General features: G+C 41.5%; 1 protein-coding gene across 2 annotated transcripts in view; it reads right to left on the bottom strand.

Moving 5' to 3' along the window:
- Positions 1-26,356, bottom strand: part of FZD3 (frizzled class receptor 3) — a 90,705-nt gene that overhangs the window by 52,092 nt on the left and 12,257 nt on the right. Inside the window, exon 1 of one of the 2 annotated variants that reach the window (XM_032790874.2) lies at positions 1,202-1,267. The exons of the other annotated variant lie outside the window; for it this stretch is intronic. The gene's annotated coding sequence lies outside the window, so the exon portion shown is untranslated. Of the gene's footprint in view, positions 1-1,201; positions 1,268-26,356 lie in introns of those variants that run through there. 2 annotated transcript variants of the gene reach the window in all.

Raw genomic sequence — 26,356 nt, 5'->3', positions numbered from 1 at the left:
TGCGGCAGCTCCGCCCTTTATACCATCACGGAGCAGCAGAAGGCAATAGAAGGTGCATTGACCGCCTGACATGTACGGCAAAGGGCGGAAAAAAAAAAAATCTGACTCTGGTGCTGTGGGGGCACATATCTGAAGTGGAATGGACATGTGCCACCACTCAAAGAAGAATTACAGCATGTCAGTATGTTACTACTACTACAGCAAGAAAAACTGGTACGTGAACGTAACCTTCTGTGCCTCCTCCAAATTAGACAGACAAGAATGGCGACATTTTGGCAGCCCTACTCTTCTCCATTTGTTTGTAATCCACGTCACAGCTCAAAAGAAGCTGGGATGTAGTAGTCCTGCTGAAACAAAACACTTAACACAGCTTTGCAAGCCTCCACTCTGTTTTGAAACCTTCTGACAAAACCCTCATTTATTGCCAATGAAGCCTTCAGAGCCCGGATCTACAGACTCACACTATGGTGCTAAAAGCAACAGTGTAGACGTTGTGACTTGGGCTAGAGCTTGGTTGGTGAAGCCCACCCCTCTCCCTAGACTCCATCCTTTGTTGTAATGTCTACACTGTTACTTTTAACATGGTAGCACAAGCCTGAGTATATAGACCCAGACTCTCATGCTCTGCCATGGGTTTTTTAAAATATGCAGTCTTGTCTACACCACAAAGTTAGGTCTGTGAAAAAATTCAAGCCTTGTGTAATGTAATTAAGCTGACCTAAACATAAGAACTACCATACTGGGTCAGACCAAAGGTCCATCTAGCTCAGTATCCTGTCTTCCAGCAGTGGCCAATATCAGGTTCCCCAGAGTGAATGAACAGAACAGAATGGGTAATGATCAAGTGATCCATCCCCTGTCACCCACTCCCAGTTTCTGGCAAACAGAGGCTAGGGACTCCATCCCTACCCATCCTGGTTAATTGCCATTGATGGACCTATCCAACATGAATTTATCTAGTTCTTTGAACCCCGGTGTAGATACCACTTCTGTCAACCTAGCTACCACCTCTCAGAGAGGCGGGTTTCCTCTAGTGATGAAAGAGTCCCTTTCACTTCTGTAGCATTCTAATGTAAACATAGAACAGCCTACACATAGCCACAGCAAACAAAAGCCCCCCCTTTTGCCCTGCCCATTTAAAATCTCCAATGTGTTTTGGCAATGCCTGTTTTCTTGCTAGCCCATCTTGCATGCTCACTACCCAGTATGGCTTCAGCTCACCCCCATGCTGCTACATGTCGAGATAGCTTCTTGATTTCCTTGACCTGTATGAGGGAGAAACGTGTGCAAGCACAGCTGCAGAATTCCTGCAGGAATGAAGATATGTACCAGGAAATTTTAAAGGGCATAGAGGCCCATGGGTACAGCATGGCCAGTGTCAGGCTGCAGCTGGCTTTCCAGAAAACAAAAGGAGTATAATCTCTAGTCTGTTGTCCCCAAGAAATACCCCTATTATGAACAGCTGAATACCATTAGCCAGGACCCCACCACCTTCCTGCCAAAGCATGCAGACATCTTGTGTTAGAGGGCAATCCGGAACTGGCAACCACAGAGATTGCTTACAACAGGGATGCAGATGCTGCTGTGATCAAGAACCAGGTGCTCTTTCAGACACAGTAGGACCCATAAAGCCAAGTAAACACTGTCAAAAGGGTCTCAAGTAGGTGTAATTTAGTAGGACTGCCCCAGTAGTGCTGGCCAAAGTTTGCCCCTGAAAAAGGGCTTCCCTCCTTTTCATTCCCCCAACTTCCTCTCTCAAAATGGTAGCCACACATGGCCACATGCAATGTTCTGAACTGGCAGCTTTATTTCAAGAGCATGAAATGCTAGTACTAGGCAACAGTCCCAAAAAAATAAAACCACCAACCAAACATAACACCAGAAATTTCCTTGCTTCAAACCACAGAAGGACCAATGAGTGCCCAAAGACATCGTGATGTTCTTAAAACAGACCCAGATGCTAGAACCCCTAGTTGATCAAAACACCTACACGGTCAGCAACCCAGCAGCCACTACACATCCTGGAGAACAATTCCTTTTGGCCGGTGCCATTCACCCCTTGACTTCCCCCTGCCCCAAGGGCCCCAGAATTCCAATCCTCCCAACAGCAGTATCCCTGGCATTCAACACCATGGAACAATGACGAAAACCACTATATTTTATATATATATATATAAATTATATACATACACACACACACACCCTGCTGCTCTCTGTGATGCAGCTGTATCTCACCTTGCACTCAAAAAAAAATTATTGTAAATGATGCTTTAAAAAAGTTGCTTCATGAAACCCCAGATTCTCTTTGCCTCCCAACAGAGATAAAAATCCCCCAAAGCAATGTCAACACCGATAAAAACCTCATTGATAAACCAATGATTGATAAGCCAACTGTGTGGCTACTGCCAAAGGATGTTCCTAAAGTTCCCCTCGATCACACAGCACCTGTGGTGGCACTAGTAATTGATTGCGTGTCAGGCTGCTCAAAGTCAGCAGACAGCCTGTCCATCTCATCCCTCCATTCTGGCAAAAGCGTGCCCCCCCCTCCCCCTCCCCCTCCCCGCACCTTTGACCTTGCAGATGTTATGCAATAGACAATATGCATCAATAAAAGGAATATTTTTCTCACTGAAGTCTACACTCATCCTGAGATATCTCCTTCCATCTTCCAGAAGGACACTTCCCAACCATCCTGCACCAGCTCAGACAATAGTTAAATCTGTCCTTGCTTCTGTCCAGATGCTTAGTATATGGCTTCATGAGCCTGGGAAACAAAAGGACTCTTGAGAATCACAATTAGCACTGCAATCCCATTAATGTCAATAGGATAGTCTGGGAAGTATGTCCCTTCTTTCAATTTTCCAAAAAGTCCTGTATTCCTAGAAATTTGAGTACTGTGGACTTTCACTGATGTCAGTAAATCATTCACAGTAATACGCCAACATGTGCCTAACAACCCCTTTCTGTTTACATACTTAGAGAAAAGGTCAGGGGGGCCAATACTGGAATATGCTTCTCCTCTATCACCTCACCACAGTTAGGGAAGCCCATTGCATCAAATCCATCTATTATTTCCTAGTTGTCATCTATCATGACAACTCTGAGGAGCAGAACATGCTTAAATGCTGTGCACACCTAGATGACAACTGCCTCCATGGTAGCGATTTTCCAGCCCCCAATTGATTGCCCCTGATTGAGGGTAATCCAGAGTTGCAAGTTTCCAGACAGTGATTGCTACCAGTTTTCCACTCTAAGAGCAGCTCTCATTTTGTTATCTATGCACTACAGTGCTGGGGTGAGCTCATCACACAATTCCAGGAAAGTGTCCTTTTGCTTCGAAAAGCTCTGGAGGCACTGTTGGTTTTCCCAGACCCGCATCACAATCCAGACCTATCACCTGATGCTCATAGAATGGGCCCCAAACCACTGCTCCGCCCTGTGTTGACAGTTCATCAACAAATACCTCAATATTCTGGTTGTTCATGATCTTATTATGGTAGTACCTACAGGCTAACCAAAAATGGAGCCCCATTGTGCAAGGAACTATATAAACACTAGTAGACAGTCCCTGTCTCAAAAAGCTTACAATCTATGACAGACCAGACAGACACAGGATAGGCAAAGAATACAACATAAAAGCACAGTGAACCACATGATGACAGAAAGTGTCATGTTAGTTCCACAATTTTTGGGGGAGAAAGGGGTTACCTAAGGGAGGGAAAGGTGACGAGGACGACCGGACCGGGTAGAAGAGGATAACAGGGGCAGGTATGGAGTAAAGTGAGGTAAAGAGACTGAGGGAAGAAGGGGCACAAACAGCCAATGAGCACAGGGCAGAAAAGATCCAGTCAAAACTGTAGAAAGTTCTCTGAATATCCAAAGGGCCAAAAAGGCCCCTGTTTTGTCTGCTTCTGCCACTACCACCTGGAGGGTCTGGATGGCTCCACTCTGCAGTTTTCTCTCAGGTCCACAGGGTGGGAGCGGGGCGGCAACATCTGGATCCAAGTGCTCCCTGAGTGACTGTCTTCCCTGCACAGTTCTGGGTCCAGAATGGGCAAGCCCAGCTGGGCACTAATTTTACTCCCTCCCCCCAGTGCAGCAGTCCCTGCTTTGGCTGCTTCTAATCCTACCAGTCTCTCTCTCACAGTTATACTCAGTACTACTACCTTGGTTGCACAAACACCAAAAAGTGCCCTGCCTTGTATTTAAAACAGACAGGACAGCTCTGCTAATTAGTATGGCACCCATGTTGGTAGTGAGATGACAGCGAAAAGAAAAATGGTGCAAAAAGAAGTAGATTATGGAATGGAACAAAGGGATTTATCGGAATTTGCCCCCAAACTCCCACAATTTCCTGAGAGTAGTGATGGCACCTCACAATACATGGCAGGAGCTCACAATAAACGGGTGCTCTAACATATGGGGAATTTTTGTAGACAGTTGTGTACAGCACAATCTTAGTTTTGAAAAGAAAGTGTAAAGATCAAAATGGTCAAAAGGCAGCAAATGCACGTTTAATTTGTGCCTATAGGACTATAAAGAAAGGCCATCTGTTCACAACAGAATGGATTTCTCACTTAATTTTTAATTCTTCAGTCCTGATTAGAGGTACTGAAAAGGGTAGTGGTTCATCTTTTAATTTGCACTTCCATTAAATATGGTCTATGTTTTAGGAGCTGGTGAATGCCAATGTGTTGTCATGGTAACGATTTTCATTTGCTAAGATGCATGTTAGAGTTTGATTAGCCAGCTGAGACTCCTCTTCTCACTCTACACCCATGCTGTGATGGGCTCATGAGAATTCCTCAGGTACCAGAGAGAGAAGAAAAAAAGCCTACAATGCATCCAATTAATATCAAAGTACTATCTATTGGGCATTATTTCATACAGTGTTAAAACACTGGGCTTGAAAAATCCACTTGCCCAGGACCAGTAAGAATCTTTCCTGGGAAAGAGCTAGCAACTTCTGCAGAATCAAAACTTCCATTAGATGAAAAAAAAAAATTCTATCCCTTTGATTGTAAGGGTAACCTCCAAACATGATCTGTGTGTAACAGTGTCATGTCTGCAGAGAGACCTCCAGTATGCAGTGACTGTTGGTTGGGAGATTGGATTGCTACAGTAGTTGAGTACTGGGGGTGATTGAAGCATGTTATCCTCAATCCCTGGAGGAAGAGGTATTACCCCTGGAACCACCCCAGCACACAGTTTTGCATATCACAGCCATCCACCAACACTACTCACCACAGAAGAGAGCATGTACTCCACTTCTGCCACCCAGCAGAGGATTCTATGGACTTGAGGGAGGAGAGGGGTGAGTAGCATAAGCTGGTTTATTTTTGGAGGATGCCCAGTAATAAATAAAATAAATAAATTCTACATTGAGGAAGGAAGAAGCATGACCTATTTGGTGTTTGTGTGGGAGGGAGAAGCGTGGTGAGGAAGTGGGAGGCTGGCATTAAACTGGGGCACAGTTCAGCCAACAGGACAAAGTCTTCAGGACCAAGGAATGCCTAGAAAGCAGGAGATGGGCCAGAAGGGGAATCAGTGTATTTCAGTTTGGTAACAGTCTTAGTCCATGAACTACTTGATGTTAGGTAAATTTTTAAGCCCCTGGTTAAGTTGTTAGGGAAGAAGTACACTTGAAAATGTCTGATTACCAAAGCTTTTCATTTTTATTAGTGACAGGATAAAGATGATTTACGCAGTACCAATCACACAGGAAGTGATTCACCTTGAAGGCTAACACACTAGTATACTGTATTTCAAATACAAATTGCCTAATATGCAATATTTCAAGCTGCATACAAAAAGTTTTCAAAAAGTATGAATTACCACAGTTTAGAACATAAGTAATTTTCCAATAGCTACTTTATGATTAACATATATATAAGCACAGAGAAAATAAAGGGCTAAATTCCATGACTTCAACATTTTTATTCCCACTTAAGTCAGTGGTGAATTTGGCCTAATGAATTCAAAGAAGTTATGATTTGCAGCAGTCTCAATGCACATAATTAAGGAACAATTAATACAAGGGTGAAAATAGATGGACCAATTGTGAACTTAGACATTTAAGGTGTAGCCCTGGCAAACCAGGCCAAACTTCAGGCCTTAGCTGAGCAGCGAAATTCATTGCTGGAAACCAGTCCAGCTCACTTGTGTGTTGGTACAGTTAAGATGGGTATTGGACTTATAACAATGTGTTTAGACTTTATGAAGTGCTTGTAAGTTGCTGCATGTATTAACCCTGCTTAAGTCTGTATCCCATGCTATAAGGTAATACTTTAAAATGTTTGTTCTGAACTACAACTCAAAACAAGATAAAAAAACTTTACTAGTGCAAAATACTAAATTTCTATTAAAGGAATCATCTCTCACCCATCAGGAAGAACTATAAAAACTAAATGGGACACTGTGGAACATCACAATACAAAGACTTTGCTACTTGCCCCTGCATACCCATGAACAAGTTACATACAAAAAGGGCTTGTCCAATCAATTTGAATTCTGGAAGGAAATAAGGATAGATGCCAAGTAATCTCTCTCTCTCTTTTTTTTTTTTTTTGGCGCTGTTTGGACTCTCTCAGGCCCAGAGCTACAAAACAGATGCAGAGACCCCCACGGCTCAACGTGGGTCAGCCCTAAAAGATATTCAGCACTGACAGATTACCACAACTCTTTCATTTTTTGAAACCACAGACTAACTCATTGACCCAATGAAAACAGGATGGAAGAAAACCATGGGCCCCTGCACCCATGGGAAGACCTAAAACCCAATGTCTGACACCTTCCAGGCATCTGTCCCTCACAAGCATCCTACCCCATAATGCACCAAATTTGGCTCAGGACAGAACATCATGGAGGCACAATGCTTTTGGTGACCTTTATACTGTCCAGCTGACAACATTAAAATTAACCAACCTAATCAATCTGACTGCAGGGACTGGGGCTTTAAAAAAAACACAAACAAATATCGCCAGAGTCAGCAACTTTATTTTCTGCAACTGGAATGCTACTGGTAGCAATTAATTTTCCATTTTAAGCAAATATTTTAAAAGTGAGTTGTCATTCACTGAATCTTTAGGCTATAAGCATATTCATCCTTTGCAACTGAGAATCTTTAAATCCACTAAATTGTACTCAACTTCCAACATCACTTTTTCCATCAGAGACCCTTTAAAGAGCAAACTTTTGAGTACTGGAACCATTGAGTACCACTGGTACTTCAGGCTTTTACAAATGCCTGCACTGGGTTCTCCGACCCTACTTTAGGGAATAATTCCATTGCCATTAAAGAAAAATGGGAGTCTATTAACTAACAAGAGATGAACTGGTCCTTCAGAATAACCCTTGGCCTGAGTCCAGTGCACCATTGCTGTCTGCTATGATCTAATTCACAATGAAACCAAAGCATCCCCTAATCCTAGTTTTGCAAGCAGCCCATGCATGCTTCATGAAACAAGATGTGTACAAGCCTTATGGAGTAGCTCAGTAATATTACTAACTATGACCATCTGTGTCATATTATATTTAGATTGTAAGGACTCTGGAACAAGGACTATATTTCTGTAAGTAGCCTAGCTCATTTTTTGTACGCATGGTAGTTATAGCCACATCCGTCTCAGGATATTATAGAAACAGAGTGGGTGAGGTATGACGTTATTGACAAGCTGTGACCGTATAGATTGTTGTTGCAACTACCGTTATACATCTGCAGCAAATATTGTACAAAGATTGTCGTGTGGTGTCTATGACAAGGTTATGATTTGCTGGTTATGATTACGCTATCTGTATGCATGTATCATTTTGTATTTAAAGTTATAAGTATTGGTTCTATACTGTTTCTGTTTCAAACTTGTGCTATGCTTCTGGGCGACACCCCAGACAATTTGGCGTCAGTACTGTCTAGTCTACTTAATGGCCTCTTGAGGACCATCAGCTATACAACTGACCCATTGAGAGAAGGCAGATACACCTTGTGACTCAGCAAGGCATGCAGGGAAATGCCTATGGACAGAATTCTAAGGTTTTTCCATGCCTTGTGCTGGATAGCTTGTCACTGGAACAAACAAAGCAGAGACCATATGGCAAGAGACTATAAAAGGCTGCTCCATCTTCTTCATCCTGTCTTCAATCCTTTAGTTTATTCCATCACTGCTACAATCCTGAACCAAGAACTTTGCCATTATTGTATGTAATTGATTCCATTTAACCAATTTTAGCTCTCATCTATATTTCTTTCCTTTTGTTAGAATGGGTTCCTGTCTGCATCCTGTATCACTTGCCATACCGGTATTGCCCTGGCCTCTTCCTTTGTCATTCAGTATTGGACCCATTCTACCACAATATGCATTACCTCACCTTTTGGGGGCGAAGCCAGACCTTTTGGCACCTGCTCCCCTATTTGGTGTAAACATTGCTTGTGCCAATCAGAGGCGAACACACACAGGTTTTGGGCCCCGTCCCCTATGACACTTCTGTGATGTCATAGTGAGTACTTTAGGGGTTGCCCTGCCATGTGCAGGCAGAGAGAGGAGAAAACGTGTCCCGTGTATGCCGTGTATGCCGTGTATGCCGTAACCGAGCCTGATCACCTCGAAGCCTCTCTCTCAGCTCACGTGTTTCAAATAGAGCTTCTACGTTTGCCGGTCGTGATGTGTTGGTTTGTATTTGTAAGTATCAGTTATTACTAAATGCTGCATTTTGTTTGTAAATATTGTTAGTAGATATTTTAGGCATTGTGTGTTTTAGGTTTTGTTAACTCTATTAGCTAATCATAAGCTGCTCCCTTACCCCTTGTAACCATCTCTAATAAAATTTAAAATTGATTAATTTTAGTTGTGTGTGTGTGTGTCTGCAGTTTGCCTTGTGACCCATACTCTCCTTGCATCTCTTACCTATATAGTCTGTTGCCACGTGCAGCCTGGTAAATAACAGGTCTGCATTTTCTTTTGCCCCTGCAAGTATGTGTCAATCTACACCTTTATGAATAAACCTTTATATTTTAGATTCTAAAGGACTGGCAACAGTGTGATTTGTGGGTAAGATCTGACTGGTATATTGACTGAGGTCTGGGAATTGGCCTTTTGGTATCGAAAGAACCATTTTTCTTTTATTGGGGTATGGTTTTCATAATTGTTTGTACCCACAATGAGTGGCACTGGTGGCGATCATGGAAAACTGGAGTGTCTAAGGCAATTGCTTGTATGACTTATGATTAGCCACTGGGATGAGACTAAAGTCCTCTGTTTGACTGGTTTGGTGTGCAAAGGACCCCAGCCTTGGGCTGCGACTGTCCTGCTTTAAGCAATTTGTCCTGAATTGGTACTCTTAGGGTATGGCTACGCTTGAAATTTCAGAGAGGTGCCGCAGCAGCGCTTTGAAGTGTGAATGTGGTCGGAGCGCCAGCGCTGGGAGAGCTCTCTCCCAGCGCTGCACGTAAACCACATCCTCTACGGGTGTAGCTTGCAGCATTGGGAGCTGTGCTCCCAGAGCTGCGGCACTGATTACACTGAGGCTTTACAGCACTGTATCTTGCAGTGCTCAGGGGGGTGTTTTTTCACACCCCTGAGCGTGAAAGTTGCAGCGCTGTAAAGTGCCAGTGTAGCCATACCCTTAGTTGTGTCCAACCAAAGGCAGCATCGTTACATGAGGTAATATCTTATTTGACCAACTTCTGTTGGTGAAAAAGAGAAAAACATACACAAGGGAGGAAGTGGGGACATACTGGTACTCAAGTAAACTAGTACATTTACCTTGAAAGGCTGGGAAATTATATAATGAACTGCATCCTCCAATGTCCACTAAGGGGCTCCGTACACAGTATACTATCCTGCAGTAGGCTAAATAAGACTGACTGCCATCATCATCACATTTTAAATGCCCCTGCTATTTTAACAGTGATTAAATATAAAGGTTTTCCTCATAGCTTTTGGGCATAAAAGCCTCAAAAGGACAAAAACCTTTTTACTATTGTTGCTGAAATTAAAGCTTCTAGCTTCAGATGAAAGACAAAGGAGAATTACATCAATAGCACAAAACAAGGGAGTACAAGTCATTGTCACTATTTTATTGAGTGTTGGCAATACGCTCGTCCCTGAACAGAACTCATAAGATGGCCCAGTCCTGTGCCAAAGGGCTTATGTTCCAACAAAACATCGTATGTCCTTACATGCAGAGCATGCAATAACAGAGGTTATGCTGAGTAGTGTAGCTGGCACAGAACCGTAGAATACAATATGACTAGTTGCTTCCATAAACATGGAATCCAAAATAAAGACAACTGATCTGGCAATCTGAATCTGTGGATCAACATTTCAAATCTTGCTATTATGTAAGTGTCGGGGATCTCTCTTATCCCAGATGGCTCAGGTTTTGTTGTCGGACCACAAAGAGACAGGCAATGACCAGAAGAATACCACTATCAAGTTTTTTATTGTAGCATGCCATACAGAGAACTGCCCATCTCACTCCATACAGAACTAGCCCCCCTTCACAAATTCAAACTGCTTTTTATTAGCTATTCTGCGCTATTATGTAAGTAATGCCTATTGTGCAACAGGTGCTGTACAGGCAAGCACAAGGACACAATGAAATTTTCAGGAATGCCTAAGAGATGGCAGTTTTGAAAATTTTAATCCTTAGTCTCTAGTCAGAAGGAATTTTGCAGACTGTTACTCCCTGCAAGTCAGCCTAAATGTCCTAGCTGAAAATGGAGCCCATTTGATTGAAATGGTTACTTTCTACTTCTAAAAGAAAGGGGAGTCCACCATGACACACATTCCTCAGAGCTAAGATCAAATTTAGTAACGTTAGCGTTAATAAAATTTTTAATTCTGTTTAAAGTATTTAATTACTGAACAATTAGAGAAGCCATTCCCTATAATGGGCCTCTTTACCTCAGCAAGTAAAGATACAGCAGAAATGTTAAGGTGGAGAAGGCCTTCAGTGTACTAAACAAATATATAAATTGAAAAAAGTGGCTGCTATTCAAAGAGAAAAGTCTTAAGGGCAAAGGCTATTCTGGTTTACACACTTTAAAAAAAAGCATTATTTAATCTAAATCTAAACAAAACAAAGTATCACCAACTAGTTTTGCAACATGGTTAAAAACATGCCCAGAACCTACTAGATTTTAGTCCTGCTTTAAATACAAATCTCAACACAAACTTTAACTATTAAATTGTTAACCTACATCTCCATAACATATGCAGCTAATAAGTTTCAAAGGCAATTGATTTCATAATCTAAAAAAATATATTTTTCCTAAGTGTTCACAATAAACCCCCAGAAGCTTGAGACCAAAATCCAGTTGTTGCCTTTTTTCATGCAATTATATTACAGAGTTACACATGTCTAGATTAGACAAAACATTAGATATACAGCAGGAAATCATTCTGCACCAGGAGGGATCCAGCTACATGGGACCTTACTTGTAAGTTTCTACAGATTCTGAGCTATTGGTGCATCTGAAGAAGTGAGCTGTAGCTTACGAAAGCTCATGCTGAAATAAATTTGTTAGTCTCTAAGGTGCCACAAGTACTCTTGTACTTTTTGCGGATACAGACTAACATGACTGCTACTCTGAAACCTGAACTATTGATATTTACTACTTCATAAAAACAAAAGCAGAAAAAAGGCTGCACAAAAATTTATATTGAAAGCATCTCAAACAAAAACATATTTAAACTAATATCGAATCAAAAGCCATATATGCATATAATGGTGTAGAAAGATGATACAAATCAAATCTTGTTTTGGTTCTATGGGGAAAAAAGAAAACATGCTTGATCAGAATCCTGTCCTTGAATTTAAAGAAAGTTTTTTTGTTGCTCAATGCCTCACATAGGACAACTTTTGTTCTATAAATCAAACAGGAAATATAAACAAGTTTACAAATTGAAAAGCAACTTTTAAAAAAGATAAATTTCAGGTTCTTTCAATACACAAAGATGAACTGCAAGAAGCCTTCGTTCCTTGTTCAAATTCAAATTAAACCAGGCCTTTGTGCCTCTATTCACTCTTTCCTTCCTTTTAGATTCATTCCTGTTACCATGGGAACCCCTTGCTGTCAGGCCTTCAAGCCTAGCAACAGGCCAAGCTTAACAAGGGGTGTGAAAAGGGGGGAGTCAAAGGGCAGAATTTGGCTCATGAGAATCACAATGCCAACCTTTGTCACATCACAAAGGGCTGGGTAACCACAGGAACTGAGCTTTGCAGAACAGAGAAAGTGGTAGGAGTATCATGGCCAAATTCTCATTATGGAAAACAAGATGGGGAAGGTGCTATTAAATAAATACAAACATTAAACACACACACACACGCTTACTTCAAGCTTCACTCTGGGAATTTTTTTAATAATGTTTTTGAACACGACTTAAAAACCTTATAGGCCTGAATATACACTTTACTATATCAGTTTTATGTCAACATATTTTTAAGGTGTTAACTACAATTATACCAATACAAAACTGGTGTAAGAGTGGAGAATAAGACCCAACATATCTCAGTATCCTATGGGCCTGCGTTATATGCTGAGCACTCTGCTTCCATTGACTTCAGCGAGAGCTAAGGGTGTTTAGTATCTCAAGAGGAGCTCAGAACATTACAGAATTGGGCCATACATAGGAATAGACTGCCTTAAGGAGAATCCTATTAAAATAAAGATTGAGTACGCACAAAGCCGGTGCAACCATTTAGGTGACTTAGGCGGTTGCCTAGGGCATTGGGGGGCAGCATTTTCTTCGGCAGTGACCGGATCTTCAGCCGTCCCGGTCGCCGCCAGCATTTAGGCGGAGGGAGCTGGGGCAGAGGAGCGCGAGGAGGGCCACCTGCAGCAAGTAAGTGGGGGGCAGCATGCAGGGGAACTCCCCGCCCCAGCTCACTCCTACCCCGAGCACACCGTGGCTGCTTCACTTGTCCTGCCTCCCAGGCTTGCGACGCCAATCAGCTTAGGTGCTGCAAGCCTGGGAGGCAGGAGAAATAAAGCAGTGACAGCGTGCTCGGAGTGGAGGTGGAGCAAGGGTGAGCTGGGGCTGGGGGGGGTGCCTCAGGGCAGGGGTTCGGGACGGGGGAGGGCACAAGGAGGAAGTTTTGCCTAGGGCATGAAACATCCTTGCACCGGCCCTGAGTATGCACAACTAATTTGGAACGTAAGATCAAGGGTCCAGTTTTTTCTTTTATCCTTATTGCTGCTGCTCTTGGAGTAATTTGGCTGGCTGGGTTCATATATGGTATGTTAAAATGTGCTCAGTGTAATGATCATGTAGATCTTCTGTATAAAAACACTTACATCACATCTTTCTTGTGACTTGTTTTCATGAAATATATTTGCCCAACCCCTCCCAAGTTCATATTGTATGTAGTTGTTAAAAGTCACTTTTTAATAGATAAATAAAATAAGTTATTTTATAGATAGAAAGTGTGGCATTCCAAGAGGCTAAGGGTTCAACCCTGCAAAGGTTGCGCACTGCTCAGAGGTGCAGAGTTCTTTCATTTTCAGTGACTGAGGAGAGGGTATTCAGCACCTCAAAGAATCTAGCACAGGTGTCACACAGGATCCTGCATGCCCATGCATGTAGGTGCTATATTTGGTCTGCAAGGAAGATGGGAATTAGGCATCATCTTCTCAATGAGTAGAGTTACAAGTCCCCTGCACACTCATTTCCTTTCTTGAAAGTGGGCAGGGTACAAAAAGAGGATCTGTGAGAGTGGGATTAGAGGGGATGCATAAGTGAAGAATAAGCATGTCTAAGACAAGAACTTAAGTACCTTATTAAAATGCTGAAGATTGTGCTCAACTATGCACTCCTGTCTCAAAACCATTGTCCTGCTATTGCCATAGATTAGAGTCATTTTGCAGCCACACAGGAGCTCTCATACAAAATTTGTTCAAAACAAAAATCCGTAAAGCTACATCAGACCATCTTGTCTGCCTTAAAGTCCATCAAAACTCGACTTTGATGGTGCATACAGTAAACTACAACCTGATAACAGCAAGGCAGATGGCAAGTTGTAATTATTTCTAAGTGGCTAAGATGCAGATAATTCTTATTTGTAATCCTGTCTCTTTCATCCAAGCCATTTCCTCTCTTATTCGCCAGTTGTAGATGTTAGACCAGCAGTTCTCAAATGGTGGGTAAGGATCTCAAAGTGGATCGCGACCCCTTTTCAATGGGGTCACCAGGGCTGGCATTAGACTTGCTGGGGTCCAGGGCTGAAGCCTGAGCCCTGTCACCCAGGGCCAAAGCTGAAGCCAGAGGGCTTCAGCTCTGGATGGCAGGGCTCAGGTTACAGGCCCCCTGCGTGGGGCTGAAACCCACAGGCTTTGCACCCCCCCAGAGGGCAGGGCTTGGGTTTTGGCTTTGTTCCCCCACTCCCTCACCACCCCCACTCTCTCCCAGGGTGGCAGGGCTCAGGTTTCAGTCCCCCCTCCTGGGGTCCTGTAGTAATTTTTGTTGTCAGAAGCGGGGGTCATGGTGCAATGAAGATTGAGAATCCGTTTTAGACCATAAGCTGTTTGGGGCAGGATCTGTCATTTTCTGTTTGTCATTTATGTTGTGGTTGCACCTAGAAGTATCATTGTGCTAACAACAATGACAACCTAAGAGGTCTCTCACCTGCACTTTAAGAGTCTATGAAATTCTCTCACTGAACAGGAAAAAGTTCTGAAACTGTAAGAAGATTTCAGAAGCAAGCAAATCATCATTGCATAGCCAAGCCACATATTCAGGCAAAGGCCTAGGTAAACACGGACTTTACACAATACCTTGAAGGACAATTAATTCAGGCTCCAGTAAAATACCAAGTGAAGAGAGTTTCAGGAGTCAGAGATCCTCCACTACAAATGACCTGCTGACAGAATAAACCTGAGGAGTCTAGATAATCTCAATTGCCAGGAGGATATGTACAGAAAAGGGTAAAGTTTTACAGTAGCTGGGACTAAAAATAGCTGGAACTTGATGGAAAAGAAGGATGGACAGAATCGGATACTTGGATATCATAAGAGTAAGGGGGGAACCAAAACATAAGAAATCCAGTTCTAATCTAATGTGAAAAACTTGATAAAAATCCCATCTAAATTCCACATATTGTTAGAGATAAGAGACAGATTGTCTAGTCAGCATAAAGAATATAACCTGCAGTGGATTATAATGCAAAATGGTAGAATACTCAGGCTTTGGTTAGGTAGGTCAATTTATGCACATTTTCCTGGGGCGGCTGTTATGAAAAACGTCTAGTATGGTAATTAGTGGAATTTATAAACTAAAAAAAAAGTCAAAAACTGAGCAAAGAAATCTATTCTATCAAATGACAAAAATCCCTCCAAATAAGGTTTTAAAATAACCTAAAACACAAACAAGTTCTGTATTATTTATATTGATAGCTTCGGAGTTTTGTTTTAAACAGTCCTCCTCAATTCTAGTAAACCATGAAAAAACATAGGTACAAGTCCTTGTTTGAGAAACTGGAATTTCTCTTAATCTCAAGGTCTAAAGTCTCTTCAGATAAAAGGGAAATAGCCAAGTTTATTTTTCATCTAGAAAATTAAATCTGAAGCACTGCATAACATTCCATTTTGTGTTACTAAAAAAAGTTTAACAAAAAATATAATCTTTGGAGTAAGTCTGGAATGTACCAATCATCTCGTTAACAAAGTAGGAAAGACCAGGCAGTTACAGTAATAACTGCAGCATCAAGAAACTTGTAAAATGAATTCTATACTATTGCCCCATGCAGGCCTTTTATTGAGTGAGAAAAGTATAATCTCTCAGATATTCATTCACATTAAGTGGCCAGAGATTTTTCTCTGACACCAATGGGATACTTCATAGCAGCTTTAAATTTTACTATTGCTCTTACCATACCAATGATCTAAAGACATCATGTATGTTTAGCTGAGGCTGCAAGACACAAAGAAATTTACAAACTCACCAAAGCAAGGTTTTCCCACAAGTGTTCAGGAAGAGAGACTGCAACCCAACAAGTTAACCCCCTGCACTCTCTAGAAGCAGAAGCAATTTGATTTTTTTTTTTTTTTAAGACAGATTCCAACTGTTGACTTTGATATTACTCTCAATTAAAATAAAGATTTCTCTCCTGATAGGGAAAAGCTGTGAGTGTGGTGGGGGGAGGGACAGGGGAAATAAGACTAAGTATGGTAGGATCACCATTCTTTATGGCATTGGAAGGAACACTTCGAGACATCATTACATTGATTTATTTTGGTTTTTTTTTTATTGCTTCAGAGATATCTTTTGGCAGATAGGCCATGACTGGTACAATTTGACTATATTTTATGTTAAGCAGTCATCTGACTATTTGTAATAAGTTAGTGTATGTGTCCCACCTTTCCCAATAATTTTTTTCTTTCTTTAATCCTCTGCCAGATGCTGTAGAATTAGCCTCAGTGCCAACCCATCTGCTTCCATCCATGACCCTGAAAATAAGCCTATTGTGAACAGAGGTTGATTAAGATGCAGATCTATTTTAAATTGCATTCTTAAATTAAACCAATGATCTTCATGTGCTTATAGTAAATTGTAGTCCAAAAGATCTTATATCCATTAAGACCCAAATTCTGTTTCCATATTTCCAGTTAAATCTTAATGCAGAATTCTGTCCCCTTCTTTGTATATGAGAAGGCACAAAAATGCCAGGAGTATGTTTTCCATTCTTCCATCATTTGTAGACAATACTGCAGTTATTTAAAAAAAATTCTTAAAATGAACTTTTCTGCAATGCCTCTTATTGTGTATATTCTGAAGATTTTTTTATTACAGTTGTGCAAGAAGAATTTATGCAGAACTTTACCCTCCCAACCTGAGGGTCCAAGGGACCAGAACACTAAGTTTTTTTGTTTTTCTTTTTAAAGAAAAAAAGATTATCGCATTTCAGTGGGATGAAGAATGCTGATTGGTCAGGAGAAGGAAACCAAGGCCATTTAACAATACCTGCCTGGTTTTGTAGTGTGTAGGTTATCACAGCACCTGACAATCTGAAAATGTAAATGAGAAATCTTTAGTTTGTCTCCAAGACAGAATTGCTCCTCCCCACCTTGCAGCCCTGAAAATTCTGGCTTTAGATATCCCATTTTCCCTGAATTATACTGGTATCCTCAGATCATGGCTCTCTATGTAACTTACTGTAACTGCTCATATTAAATTGAGATTCCATCCATCTCACAATGCAAGGTAACCTCCACTTTTTCTGTGGTTGTTAAACCACTCTAGCCATAGAATTTCACGTTAAGTCCTCCATGAATTATAGAGTGCTCTAGTTCCATCAGGTTTAGTATTTCAGTTCTGGGTAGGCTCCTATGTCACCACCTCAGTAATAACCTCTTGTCCTTCACTGCTTCCATCTTGAATTGCTATTTACCAGTCTGCCAGAATTACAAACCCCTCTCTCAAACAGGCAGAAGACAGCATGCAGCACCATAATAGCTGCCTTTCCCCCCACATATTACAGTTTAAATTTATGGCAGGATTTTACTGTTTGTGGCCTACCACAACCTGCAGAAGCTTTTCAGTTGCAACAGTCCACCTCTTTCCCCTTGTTCCTTATTTAGGAATCCAGCCACATAATCTGGGTTTTCATTTTGTATATTCTGTCTTGATCTTTAAACTTAAAATAGGATGAGTGACGCTAACTGTTTAACAAAAACCTATTCTAGATGTTCTATAATCCACATGCTCACTCAAGAGTGGCTCTGTTGAAGCAAGGTTCCCAGGCAGGCTGTTGTCATAATGTGGTCACTGAGCTCGAGTTCTACACTGCAGGATAGGTTCAAGCCCTACCCTTGATAGTTTCCAGATAATATGCCTTGTATATATTCCTTGCTTTCTGACAGTATTTTGCAGAGGCTCCTTTTGGAAGTTTTGCCCAGAGACCAAAATACCTGGTTTAAGAGCGATATTTTTAAGTGCTCAAAACACCATATGTAAACTCAGATTTTACTTTAAAAGTATTGTCAAGAAAAGTTGCATTGAGTAACAGAGGGAAGACTAGTACACAGTAAGGATAATGTACCATGTTTCCAGAACAATGGAACTGAGTGTGATCAAAGGCAAGCAAGTTGCTCAGTTATCAGGTCAAGGAGTTTCTTATACACAGCTTCCCTAATATGGAAGATGCTCATAACATTTTTAGATTCTTAAAACTTTTCTGGTGCAGAGCAGGAAATATAGGAGTCAAAGTGGTGAGGGGAAACATGGAAACAAGTGATGGAGTCGTGTTAGGAGGGTCTAGGGATGGGAGGGAACTCGGGAGCAGAGGAGTGGGAATTATGAGGTGGAGAGAAAATTAATGGGAATAAAGATGGGAGACTATCAGCCCCATGTCCCCTCGCCCCCTTGTCCTGGCTGAGGGGAGGGAAGGATTAAGGGGCGGGGGGGGTAGAAGAAGATACTTACTGTTCACAGCCCCATATTTCAGGGCTATATGGTGGAGGATGGGCATCACACAAAAGAAGAAGAGAAAGGGCAGAACTGACCCCCAGAACCAGGGAGAGCAGCGAGCCAGGATCTAGAAGGCCTCTCTCCTGTGTCTCACAATTTGAGCTGGAATATAGGGTATCTGCCACTTTAAGGGTCTCAAGTCCCTCTTTCTCTATCTCTCCCGCACAATGTAAGCCAGAGTCTTGGATGGCTCTACCCCTCTGGGAAAGTATAGGCCCCGCTCTTTCCCCTAAGGATGAGCAAGAATACTAAATGGCAGAGATGAGGTGATGAAAATGCCCAGGGAGATGGATGGAGCAGTTCGTACCTATTGGAGCTATTGTTTCATACTGTATTCATTGCTATACAATGGTCTCATTCGGCTGAGAACATACGGAGATGAGCAGGCCACTTTACACCAATGAGACCCTATGCAGCAAATGGACGTGTAGAGTTCCCACCTCCTATACTAAGCCCAGAACTGAGGCAGGGACACTATAGCTCCAATTTCCTTCCTGGCTCTACTTTAAGCAACAGATTTGTCACAGCTCAACCACCCTCCCACTTCCCCTCCAAACTCATCCATGTTATGAAGTGGCAAGGAAGGGGGGTAGAGGTGGAACATCGTCTCAAAGCAGAAGGTTTGGTCAGAGCAACAGGCAGAGGCAGACAAAAAAAAGACATTGGGGGAGGAAGAGTCTAAGCAGTTGGAAGTAATATGGGGCACTGAAGCAGTGTAGGGAACAGGGTCAGACCTGTGCAGTAGCGAGAAGAAGCCTTCCCAAACATGTATTCTGAAAAATCCCATATCCGTGTCTCCCATCTGTCTCCACTTTCAAAAAAGCCCACTAATTCCATGCTAATCCCAGTATTGCCTGCCCAGCTCCTCAATTTGCAGATCTCATGCCTACACCCACCTCACTCTGGAGAAAAGGAAGAGAAAGGCTGTGCTAGACAGGCAGAGACAGGAGATGATGCAGGCACAGCGAATGCATAAATATACAGCCACTTCATGCTGTGGCTAGGGTAATCCTTGCCCAGGAATCAGAGGCAGTGGAAGGGAGAGTGAGGATGTGGTACCTGGAGATGCTGAGAGAATACTTTTAATAATACCAAGGAAGTTAAGTATCCAAAAGCTTCATTAATACTGAACTACAGTTTACCACTCTTGCCCATCCAGAATGCAGACAGCAGCTAAACTTTAACGTCTAAAAAACAAAGGCAAAGTTAAGGTACATGCCACCCCTGCAATGCAACCTGAATTCTGCCCTGCTTGGAGCTGGCAATAGCCACTAGAAATGGTTCAGTACTAGTGGTGGCAAAGGTTAACAAAACTAACAAGAGAAGAGGTTCTTCATCTCTTGTCTTCACATCAAAAATGGATGTCTTATGGGAAGTTGCTTTAGTCAATCAGAAGTTACCAGAGTCAATCCAGGAGTAACTGGATGAAATTCTCAGGCCGGCATTAGGCAGGAGGTCAGGCAAGACGATATAATGTTAGACTTTGTCCTACAATACTCATGAGATCTGTCCATCTGTGAAGCTAGAGCGCTAATGTGTTACTGGTATGTCGGGGGCACTGCTCAAATGAGAGCTGAGTTAACGTTGTGCTGGAAGGATGGGCTGTTCCTTAACTTTGTATATCTTGGTTTTCAGAGTTTTAAGGCTAACCATTCTGCACATTCTGGAATGGCACTAGAAACCAGTGGGCAACTTTAGATTAAATCCTCCTAAATTTAATTAATATACACGTGTACATGTCATATTACAGATGGTGTAATATCTGAACTGAAGGCTTTAAATCAGGGGTAGGCAACCTATGGCATGCCTGCCAAAGGCTGCACACAAGCTGATTTTCATTGGCAGTCACATTGCCTGGGTCCTGGCCACTGGTCTGGAAATGAAGCTTCTTAAACATTTTAAAAACCTTATACAACCAAAGTTTAGTCGTATGTAAAGTAAATATTATAGACTTATAGAAAGAGACTTTCTAAAAACGTTAAAATGTATTACTGGTACATGAAACCTTAAATTAGAGTGAATAAATGAAGACTCGGCACACCACTTCTGAAAGGTTGCTGACCCCTGTTGTAGATTCAGCTTGATAGATTCACGGATAAAGACGGAGACCAGTAAGGATTAATGGATCACTAGTAGTTCACAGAACACAGGCTGGTTATCTGGATTTGACTCTGTGTCTACCAGTATTAAATTGCATTAAAAGATATCTAAATTATAGTAAATATTTTGCTACAGTCACTTTTATGTGCAAGCACCTGCTGTAATTGCCATAAGATAACACCTTTCCAAACTGAGAATGAGATGGTCCATGTTATCATGTATGGTGATTATCCAGGATACATTATGTTAGTCTGAGCCAGTTAGTCTGAGCCACATTAGGAAAAAAGTTTTACAACACCTGCCTTAAAACATGGATCCGTTGCCAGAATTTCACTTATAAAAACTGCTACAAATGAGAAAAAGATCTACAGATTGTGTACATAGACACCTTTTCTGCATTAACACACACAAAAAGCCTTAAATATATAAAAATATTAACCCTCCTAAAATGGCACACACTTCTTTATAAATTTGTGCATGAATAATTAGTACTGATCAGTGCTGGACAGCTCCTAGTAGCTACACTCAACAATTTGGACAGCTCAATGTGACCAATATGATGTATTCAGAGCAGCACATCAAAGAGTTTTTATTATTCATTATTAGTAGTAGTTAAATGTGCTTTGAAAAGTATTTGCCATTTAGGTGTACAATCCAATGCCCCACAAATAGAATTATTTTTCTTAATATTGCAAATTACTAAACTATTCACTGTAAACAAATTTAGAAAATTCTATTCAGTCTCCCATCACTCCATTTAAGAGAGGAGAGATGTAACAGCTTTCAGAACGGTCAAATATTTAACAGTGGATTTCGACTGACATTTGTCAGCAGTCAAAAGAACCAATTCAGCTAAGAGATCCTCAAGGACCCAATGACCTTCTAACCCCTTGAATGAATGAAATCCTCCCCCCACTGCCTTCCAGATTGAACAGGCCTTATTGAGGGAGCACAATAGGAAGCCTAAAGCTTTATCTTTCCTGAGAGTAAATAAAGAGGAGTGGATCCAACTACAGTTCCCATTCTTAAGCTTTCATTCAGCATCCTATGTGTAATATTTCCATTTTCCTTTGTTGAGTCAAGGTGATTTGATGATGCAAAGAGAGACATGGAACCCATCATGAAAATGTGGATTATCTTCACTTTATGGTTATGAAAAAAGCTACTAAAGGAATGGAACTGAAATGACAGTAGTTGGGAGGGGGCAGCTCAGTGGTTTGAGCACTGGCCTGCTAAACGCAGGGTTATGAGCTCAGCTCTTGAGGGGGCCATTTAGGGATCTGGGGCAAAATTAGTACTTGGTCCTGCTAGTGAAGGCAGGGGGCTGGACTTGATGACCTTTCAGGGTCCCTTCCAGTTCTATGAGATAGGTATATCCCCACATACTTAATATTTTGAGTTACAAAGTATATAAATAAGGAAACTTCATTGGAAGAACTTATCAAACATTTTCTTCGAGCATATGCAGTACAATATATGAAAAGGAGAGCACAGTGTATTTTTAACAAATGAAATGACAGCTATTTCTATTTTCTTTTGCTTAAAAGTTTACAATTTAGTACAAGACGAGAGAAGGGCAAACACAGTACCCATCTTTTAAAAAGAGGAACAAATTGGACCTGAAGAATCTATGACTAGTCAGCCTAACTTTGACACCTGCAAAGATACTGGAACAAATTATTAAACAATCAATTTGTAAGCACTAGAGGATAGGTGATAGCTAATATGGATTCATCAAGAATTAATCATGCCAAGCCAGCCTAATTTCCTTCTTTGACAGGGTTACTAGCCTAGTGGCTATGAGGGGAAGTTGCAGACATGATATAGCCCTAATCTTTGTAAGGCTTTTGACATAGTCCCACATGACATTCTTATAAGCAAGCCACGGAAATGTAGTCTAGAGGAAATTACTAGACAGTGAATGTGACTCAGGGAACACTTGGTGCCCACTGGCAAATGACACAAGATCCTTTGAATCTGGTTTCCGTAGTTTGTTAAAGGTTGCCATGTAAGATTGCTACTGAAAGCATGTGTCACACTGATCGTCACTGCAAAATGTATAAGTATACACAAAGAAGTTATGCTTTTAATGTTTAAGTTGAGGCTGGTCATCAGAAGAGGAGAATCATCTCCTGCCGGAAAGAAATTTCTTTATTTGCTCATTTGGTTATATGTATACTGAATACTCCACAATAAGTGCCTATTTACAGTCTGAACAAAATGCTAATCAAGTGACTTCTCAGGGGAGATTCCATCCAGGAAGAGACAAACAAACAGCAGGGGATATCCTGTTTACAAGGGAAGACAATGGATAGTTTGAACTATATCTTTCACCTAGGTTAGCTCTGTACCTACAAGCTGCCAACTAGATTGTCTTATGAACAGAGAATTACAGCTTGTCTGGCTGTTTAATGCTGGTAGAAAAAAAATCTCTGGGCAAGTTATCCTTTATGAAACTGGAGAAGTCTTGTTAGTTAAAAATCAGGATCTAGAAAGTGTTACGATTTTATATGTAACCATTTCCATTAATTCGACTTGTTTCTCCTTAAATCTCTATTCTTTAATAAAGAAAGACTTATTTTCACCATACACAAATCTAAGCACTATGAATTAAGTGGAGCACTGATGTGGAGGTGAAACTGCTAAGCTGGCATACTGTTCCTTTAGGAGCAGCAGATCTGTGAATTCTGATAGTGTCCAGTAGAACGAGGGATGGACATTCCAGGGGGACAACTGGAGTGCTTAGGGGTTGAGTGTGCTGATTTCTTACCTGCAGAGGGACAACGGAGCCTGTATAGGCTGAGAGGGTGAACTTGTGTTGCTTGTAGCTGGTGGAGTCAGTGGGAGCTGACTCTTGGCACGCACAGACAAGATTTCCTCCCACTAAGGGCAGGTGGTAGCAAGGTGCCTAAAACCTGGGTACTCCAGGAAGCATCACATTTGGTGCAAAACTGATTGAAAGACTGTACACACAGTAATCATCAATAGTTTGTTGTCAAACCTGGGGGGTGGAGGGAAGAGATTATCCAGTGAGATCCCAAAGGGGCCTGTCTTGGGTCTGATACCATACGTTTTAATTAATTACTTGGATAATGGAGTGCAAAGTGTGCTTATAAAATTTGCAAATGACTCCAAGCTGGAAGGGGTTGCAAGCACTTGGGGAGGCCCGGATTACTAGTCAAAGTCACCTTGACAAATTAGAGAATTAGTCTGAAGTCACCAAGATGAAATTCAGTAAAAACATGTGCAGAGTATTACACACTGGAAACAAAAAAACATGTATATCAAATGCACAAGTACAAAATGTGAGAACTGACTAGGTAGTAGTACTGGCTAAGAAGGACCTGGAGTTATAGTGGATAACCAACTGAACAAGTCAACAATATGATGCAGTTGCAAAAAAGGCTAATATTCTCAGTTGTATTAATAAGAGGATTGAATAAAAGACACAAGCATTAACTGTCCTGCTCTACTTGACACTGGTGAGATTTCATTTAGAGTACTGTGTTCAATTCTCTGCACAACACTTTAAGAAATATGTGGCTACACTGAGTAGAAGGGAGAACTACAAAAATGATAACAGGTTTAGAAAACCTGACCTTTGATGAAAGGTTAAAGAAATCTATGATAAGCCTTGAGAAAAGAAGTCTAAGGGCGAGACATGACAATAGCCTTCAAACATATTAAGGGCTGCTATAAAAAGATTGATCAATTCAGTGAACATGGAGAAGTAGTAATAATGGACTTAATCTGCAGCCAGGGAGATTTAGATTAGACATTAGGAAAACCTTTCTAACTGAGGACAGTTAAGCACTGGAATAGGCACCACGGATAGTTGTGGAATCCTGATCATGGGAGTTTTTAAAAAGGTTAGACAGACACCTGTCAGGGATGATCTAGGTACACTTGGTACTGCCTCAGTACAGGAGCTGGAAAAGTTGACCTTTCAAAGGCCCTTCCAGCCCTACATTTCTCCTTTCCCTTTGTAGGATTCTGTGAATTACAAAGTCTCACTAATAGTTTCCAAAATTGTGCATCTGGCAGTTGTACTGACTGCCAGATTCCAAGATTTGAGTTGAGTTTTTATTTTGTTTGGGGCATCCTGAGATTCACATGCTAGTAAGATCAGATGTAGCCATGTTAAAGAAGATCCTATGGAAAACTCGTCCATAAAAATACATAAGATCAGTTACAGCACTGCAGAACACTGAACAGCAGAGCCGCAAAAATCAGTCAGAGGTGAAAAAGTTTAAGTTTTCAAGAAAGGAGAGGTCTATAAATACCTGCTGCAGATACTCTTACTAGAATATCATTCCTGTAATTTTTTAAGGCTAAATACAAAAAACAAGGAATTCCTTCTTGCTAAATTCAGATGTTAAATTTCTGCTAGGTTAACATAGGGAATAAATAAAATATACACAACTCCTATTATTCTACAGACTAAGAGTACTACATTGGTGTTCCACAGAAGAGCCAGAATGGGAGACTAACCCACTTTTTCACTTTGTTCCATGTGGCTGCCACTGTGGTAACCAGTGTGGATCAAGGAACAGAGGCATAGTGTGCTTTCAGTAAGATCACTACTTAAATGGACAATTTTTTTTTAATTGGATGAGAGCACTGATTAGGTATACATACATCACATCAGAACAGACAGGGAATGCATTAACTCCGTTAAAAAGGGAACCAGACAGGGGGCTGTCCCACCCAGAAGATGGTATTCAGTCTGCTAGGTCAGAAGACAGGATTCCCACCTGGGCTCAAAAGCTGCTATATGAACAGGAAGGGAAATCAGCTTAGGAAGCTCAGACTGAAGAATGAAGTGTTTGCTTGTATCTGCTTCCAAGTACAAAGAGGTAATGGAGCAAGCAGGCTCTGAGAAACTGCTTTAGCCCTACCAGAAGGCTGTGTTTATCACCAGAAACTCCAAAGCCCTGTTTACATAAAGTTGTACCATTTAAAGGTGTCATTTTATACCCCTTTAGTTAAAACCAGTATAACTTGTGTACAACTGTGGTAATCTAGCCGTCCAGTCCCAGACCTGGACTTTAGGGTCCACCAGTCTGGTCCTGTCCCAAATCTGGACTTTTGCGTCCAAAGTTTGGGGGCTTACCTGAAACTCCCCCAAGCTCACTACCAGCTTGGATATTCTCGCTGCCACCAGATCAGGAATTAATCTATGGGGCCTGATCCCCCCTTTCCTCCCTCTGGTGTCCCCAACCCTCCCTTGGTGGGACACCCAGATTCCCAATCCCTTGGATGCTAAAAGCAGGGAAAATAACCCCTTCCCCCTCCTTATCAGGCTTGCCTCGCGGCTAACCTGTGTGACCCAAGAAACCAGCTTTTCTGCTTCCCTCAGGACAATGGAGATGCAAAATACCCACAGCTGGGCTCTGCCACCCCCCTTGCTCCAGGAACGAGGGAAAAACTGTAACCACCAGAGAACAGAGAGAATTCTTCGTCTCTTTCCCCGTAGTCTGCTCTTTCCCTGGACCCAAATAGGAAAATAGCCCACAGCCTGGCTTTTCCCTTTGCCTCCCTAGGAAAAGAACTTTCACAAGGTTTAACAAGAAAACTTTATAGAAAAAAAGAAAGAAAATATAAAACAATCATCTTGCATTAAGAAACTCAATACAGGCTCTTGCTTATAAGAAAATATAAAGAAACAGTCTGATTTAAAAGATAGCCCAATTAAACCAGCACAACAAATTAACATACAGGTAAATACACCCCAAAGACCATCATAGCTGAATTACTTTGCGGTTCCTGGGTACTTACAGATGTTTAGAAGAAGT

Source organism: Chelonoidis abingdonii, chromosome 3 (assembly GCF_003597395.2).
Source record: "Chelonoidis abingdonii isolate Lonesome George chromosome 3, CheloAbing_2.0, whole genome shotgun sequence".
Classification (NCBI taxonomy): domain Eukaryota; kingdom Metazoa; phylum Chordata; order Testudines; family Testudinidae; genus Chelonoidis; species Chelonoidis abingdonii.
Note: the sequence above shows the minus strand (reverse complement) of the source record. Positions and strands in the feature narration are given on the sequence as shown.